Source organism: Leuresthes tenuis, unplaced genomic scaffold (genome assembly GCF_036924035.1).
Source record: "Leuresthes tenuis unplaced genomic scaffold, fLeuTen1.0.hap1 SCAF_2, whole genome shotgun sequence".
Taxonomy (NCBI): domain Eukaryota; kingdom Metazoa; phylum Chordata; class Actinopteri; order Atheriniformes; family Atherinopsidae; genus Leuresthes; species Leuresthes tenuis.
In genome coordinates this window covers 23,796,003-23,802,702 of record NW_027325356.1, presented here as the reverse complement: position 1 = coordinate 23,802,702, position 6,700 = coordinate 23,796,003, and positions in this window count along the sequence as shown.

Sequence of the window (6,700 nt, the reverse complement as noted above, 5' to 3'; positions counted from 1 at the left end):
TTTGTTTAATGATGTGCTTCTATATGCTTGCTGTAGTGTAAAGGATACTTTAGTGACGGAGTGCACTGGCATCTAGAAACTGAGCAAGAAGCGTGGAAAAGAAAATCCACAAAAAGAAAAAAAATACAAGGATTGAGGCACTAACATAACTTCTGCCTGCCCTGATTTGGAAAAGAAGTTCCACTTTTTGCTAATCATCCAGTCCGTTGTTTAATCCTACAAGATTGTCGTGTATCCACATTTAGAACTGAGACCTGGAGCAGTTTGTTTGCTTTAGTGTAGTAAGGTGTAGGGACAAGTAACTGCAAGTAAGAGAAGAATCAATGCTCATGTTCATCTCGAGTACGAAGAGGATTCGGGTGAATGGGGTTTTCCCCTTTGAATACTTGCATTAAGGCAATGATTCATATTACATTCTCTGAAATGTTTTTGAGATGCAAATAGGGCAACGTTGAGTGCAGAATTGTGCTTATTTACTGCAGCAGAAGTTGAATGTTTAAAACATAACCTCATTACTTTTGAGTCTTTTTTTTTTTTTTTTTTTTTTTTTTTTTCCATATAGTGGGGAAACGGTTTAGTTAAATTTTTGCCAAATTTATACGAATTGATTATGTCAGTTTATGAACTGGAAATAAATAGAACATTATGAATGTAAAAAAAAAAAAATGGTAAAATGGTCTTGTACTTGTATAGCGCTTTTCTAGTCTAGCTGACCACTCAAAGCACTTCACTACATGCCGCATTCACCCCACTCACACACATTCATATAGCACGTCTTAAGGTACTTAACTACGTGCTTTTTTTTCCTAATCATTCATACACATTCATACCCCAGTGATACACTGGGAGGCAACGTGGGGTTCAGTGTCTTGCCCAAGGACGCTTCGACATGTAGCCCGGGGAAGCCAGAGTCGAAGCACCGACCTTCCGATTGGTGGGTGACTGCTCTTCCTCCTGAGCTACAGCCGCCGTAGAGGGTAATACAACTGGAAACTGGAGTTTGTGACACTGAAATGGAGATTTAAGACCTCAGTGTAATAAGGAAAAAAAAACGAAACACTAATTGTGCCCATTTAAACTGGTTGTTGAAAAAGTTTTTTTTGTATTACTTTAATAAATAAATTGTCTTTTTAAATAAGTAAACTGGACATCTCAGTAAATGGGCTCAGATTTTTATGAAGGTCTAAAACAAAGGTGTGCTGTGATGACTGCCTGTAGTGTCGAGCCACAAAACTGAGAAACTGATAATTCTGTGGTCCGTCTCTATGCCACCAAACAGCAGCGCCTGTTTTTTTTTTTTTTTTTTTTTTTTTTTAGTTTTTAGTTTTGCTCCTCTCTATTAAATCATAATCATTAGTTTGGCTGGTATTTGTCTTTAAGTACTTTAAGTGTCTTTAAGTGTCTTTAGTAACAAATTGAGGTTTTATAATATTAGCTAACCTATATAAGGTAGCTTCTGTATATGTGTGTGTATATATATATATATAATGACCAAGTGCTTTTTTTTTTTCTCTCTTCATTGAATTCATTAAATTGCCCTTTTTTGTTGTGCTGGGGTAGGACAGAAAATGTTTTGTGTAATTTCGGTGAGCTGACTAACGGGAAACTGATGAGGCAAAGACAAACCAACAAAGGGGAAGAGGAATTTCACTGCCCTCAGGCCTTGCGGTGGCCAAGTTCCGTGTTCTGAAATGGTAGATTAAGGCTCTGACGTCTGCAATTTAAGAGTCTAGTTGTGTGTCGACTGTGGGTATCAAATCTCTCCTAAAATATGAAAAATTTGAAAAGGAAGTTTGAAGGAGTCTCAACATTACTTTGAGTGTAGCCTTTACACTCTGCAGCGGAAGAGCACATTGGCATTATTAAAAGCATCTGAATGAGGAAGTTGCGCCTATCCACATCATGTATCTGCTGTAAATCACACAGAATTCTCTATTCTAACAGTTTTAAAAAAAAAAAAAAAAAAACGTTTTGTTTTTTTTCCCCCATAGTTAGCATAGAGGACCGGATGCTGCAACAATGCAATAGTCTTACAGATTTAATCTTGGTCAAGGCAATGGCTACATCATTGTGCAGACAGACAGTTAAACATTGGTCATCAAGTGCTCTTGGCCTAATGGATGGAAATGTTTTGGGTTTTTTTTTTTTTTTTTTACAGTTTACTGTGACCTGGTCTTTTGCAAGAGAGTTCACTTCCCCAAAGGCACAAGTACAGACATTTTTCACTTTCTGACATGCTCCGTCTGTTTGGGATGACATTGTGACTCCTGTACAACCCTTTTAAATATCACACGTACAGCAGAAATGGCACAGGGTCAAATAAAAAAGGCATGCTATGCAGTTAGACATTTGTATGAATTAAACTTGAGCTAAAAGATGCAACTGATTGGTTGTTAAAAAAAAAAAAAGGTTCAGAGTAACAATGCCAAACATTCCTCTCAATAAAATAGTCTCACGAAGAATAATTTGTGTAATCCTGTTCGTAAATCAAAATGTTTTTTCCAAAGATCAGTCAATCGTGTATATTTATCCACTAGCTTACCAGAAATATAACTCCTGATTGCTTTTTGGGGCGTCAAATAAGCAAAACCTGTGCTGTAAAGCTTGATTAAAGGTTGTAAGCTCACTTCCTGACCACAAACAGACGGCTCTTCAGTTATTCAGATTTATAGTTTAGAAACCACAAAGAGGTAGTCAGACAGATATGTCAAATAAAAAAAAAAGGTGGTTTTAAGTAATTCTAAGATATGCAATAGCAAAGCTGTGTTTTAAGGCTCGTCAAATTATCTAGGAGCTACTGTCTGTTTTTCTCTGTGAAGCATTATCCCTGAGTGGAAAATCATGACCCTGGTCTTTCTTGAGGAATCTAATGAATTTCTAAGGCCTTATTACTTCCTTTGAGTATAGGAAAGTTCCTCAAGGTTCTGATTATTTTTAGAAGAGAGAACCTTGGAGATTCCCTGAAGCTTTATGAGACTAGAGGAAATAGTTTTTCAAGTAAAAACTCTTCCCCCAAAGTTTCTGTGAGAGGTTCTTTGTTCAGCTGGCCTCACTTTATCAATCATTAAAAGTTTCCTGACAACCAGCTCGGTCCTTGTACATTGCCTGTCAAAGCATCATCTCGACATGCGTTCTTCTTATCATGTTCATCTCTGCAGTTGACTTTAGCGAGATCTTTCTCTGCTTTTCTTTTTTTTTTTTTTTTTTAACATGTTTAACATTTTTCAGCAGATTCTAATCATGAATGTTTCTCTAACAGCAGTTCAAACAGCCTGACTCTAAAATTCTGTCAAATTCGCACTTTAGCAACTTCTGTACTTATGCAATCTTACAGGAAAGTATAATGATGACACAAGGAAACAGTTTTAAGCTGCTAATGTAACACAACCCCCCCCCTCCCACACACACACACACAGACACACACACACGCCAACACTTGTGTCAGTAAGCTTTTGAATCATGAGCTCACATAAGGCTGGCTCAGGAAGAAGCGGGCGGGTCTAAGCCTTGCAGATATCACTGTCCTGTGTGTGAAACATCACTGCTGAAACATTATCCAGATGCTAAACAGACAGAGCTGTAGATATCCTGCCCGGCTGTCCGCTGGGCTGAAGTTGTTTCTTGTGATGTTTAGTGCCTTAATTCATATACTAAGGCTGAAGAGATGAACACTTAAGATCCCTGGGGCCCTGAATTTAGCACATTTTAAAATGTGCAAAGCTACGCCGCTGTATTCACAATAAGTATGGAGGTTCTTTCTACTAAATGCTAACTCTGACATGCTTACAATACAACAAGTCCTCCAGTAGCTACAGTCACATAGGGCTTTTTTTCCATTCGCTCAAATAGGACCCATAAAAGTGTCCTGTAAAGGACTGTCCTCACAAGCCGCATAAGTGAAATTCAACTCTTATGAGTGTTCCCAATTCAGAACAGATACATGATTCTCAAATGTTTCCGAAAGGAGCGGGGGTGGATAGCACATGTACACCCTGCGCTTTGTAGCATCTGCCTTTGTGGGACCAGAAGTCGAGACCCACGTATATCTGTTTGTTCTTTTAATTCTGAATTAAGTTCAGTCAATAACATGTTTCACTATAGCATCTTTGTCACTTCCTGCTTGGGTTTAAGCAATAACACTACTTAGTTTGGGTTAGAAAAAGATCATGTTTGCCATTGCCATGGTTACATGCAAACACAAAATACAAAAAGTTATGAAAGATCAATGACATCACTTGTTGACATTGTTAGTGTTAGAAAATGATCATTTTAAAGGCTAAAACTTTTTTTTGCAACCGTTACCTTCATGGATGCCTTTTCCACATGTGACATGCTGTTGCTCTCACGACCACTCAGGGTTACATATTATATTACATATTATACCAAGTTGGTTAGGTAGGGTTTCCTTTATCTTAAGAGCTTCTTCATCACATGCAAACTCCTGGCAAACAAACTGATGCACTGCATTGCAAAAGAGCTCTACTTCGCTTTTTTTCTGTCCATAGAACATCACACCAGAAGTCTTTGCAAGCTAATCTTTCTAATAACAGCGACATCCTCCTTTGCCTTCACTTGTGTCGCCTGCTGATGTTCAACAATTTTTATTTTCCCCTCTTCCTTTATTTTGAAAGGGAAAAATAACAAAAACGTTTATTTTCAAACTCTGACCCGAGCTGTACCCGAGAAATTCATGAAAAACTATGCCAGACCTCAGCTGAAAAGGCAAAGGTGGGTATGAGCTGTTTCACTGTAGAAACACATTGCAGTAAGCACAAAAAAATGCAGCTTCTTGAGATTCATGACCTAGAATAAAAAGTTAAATGAATGTGGCCTTACTAGAAGTCCTAAAGGCACACTTTCACACATTGAGGATGATGAGATAATTCAGTGGAGGACTTTGAATTAGCTTCTTTCACGTCTTGCCCTTTCAAACAGCCCTGAGAGAGGGGGAGAGAGGAGCTGCTCTTCTTGTAAAGGAAGCCCGCTGCAGCAGCAGCAGGGGAGGAGGATGCTCCCTCTCTTCCTCTCTATTCCCTGCAGCTGATTGATGCTGGCAGCCTTTTGCCTTTTAGTTTACCGGCACGGTGCAAGGCTCAGCTTTGTCACTGGGAGCTGCACCAATCTCCGGACTGCTGCTGGGCGCTGAGAGCAGCTCAGCGGAGACTGGCGACATTTACACGCTCCCCCTGCCTGAAAAAAGAAAAAAAAAAAGAAAAAAATCGACACCAGGCACACACAGAAAAAGCTCTGTGGTCAGAGACACTGAGGTAGTGGCCTTGAAGGACGCGGATAGTTGAGGTTCATAGCTTTGAGTCTCTCCTGTCTGTTACTACTTCTGGCTTCTATCCTCCTGGTTGTTTTGTGCTTGTCAGCCAGCTGCAAATTAACTTATTTATGAAGTGATTTCAGTTCATCAAGGCCTTGTAAAAGCAACACACACACATATCCCCTGAGCATGTATTTATACTGCAGGTATGCACAAGATCACCCTGTAGGTTTTAAAAGAAAAAGAAAATGAGCTCACATCCATACATTGTTGTACTTTTAATTTTGTTTCAATGCTATGATTTTAGTTGCAAGGTTCGGGGTTGTAAAATCACAAAAGTTTATTGTCTGTAGGTGGTTTGCTGTGAGTCTATAAGATTTAACAAGCAGGGTTACAGAGGGAGTACAGTGACTGGGTTTTATTATTGCTTTTGACCTTTCCTTTTCCATTCTCCACTAAAACGCAAAGAAGTATTTGCATAGCTAATATGTACCTTCTAGGAATTGTGAAAAAGAAAACTTATTGCAGTGATCCATTGTGTCAATAAAAGAAGAGTCAGATTGCTAAAGTGATGGAGTGAAAGACATCAGAATTAAACAGCCGTGGATTCGTGTGTCACAGTTCAGGAGCATATCTTCGCCCCAAACTGAAGGGCTGTGGTTTGAAATGTGTTTCTGGCAGATTGCTGCTTTGGCAAATGATTTGTAAAAGAGGATGTTTGTTTTCTGGTGAAGGTGTTGGTGTACTTAGTTGAACTTTTCTGGTTCTCCAGTGCATCATAATCACAATAATGAAACAAATATGCGGAAAAGAGAATTGATCTGCAGTCAAACAAAGTTCCAAGAAGTGTCTGATTCAAGGACAGTGTGGGCCCCTAATGGTTTCACTGCTTGGTAACACAAACTGTTTATTAGATGTTCAGGTGGTAACCAGGAGCTAAAAGTCTACAGTGATGTGAACCTTTGCTCTGTTTCATTGTGTGTACTTTACATGAGCCATCGATGGCTGAAGTCAAATAGTGAGATGATCATGTAAAATGAGAGCATTTAAAAGATTAAAGAGGTTTGAAAAAGCTAGCAAGATGGTTCACTTTCAGAATGTTTTGTCAGCCTGTGATTACAGAGTTTTTGAATGTGAGTTATCAAATGAACATGGTTGAAAAATACATATGTCCATGGCAAATCAGTGGAAAAATGTGATGTCTTTAAAGTTGACCAAGTTGAATCTTGCGCATTGGTTTATTCTGCTCTCAGAACATTTCATTGACAACTTTACATATATTCAAAATGGCATTCTACAATTTTTCAACCTCAAACACATTTATTTGGACTGTATCTTTGAAGTGCCTTGAGGTGACATTTTGTTGAGATTTGGGATTAAATAAAACTGTTGTAACTTGATTTGAATACTTTCTTCATATTTAAGCCTAACCGT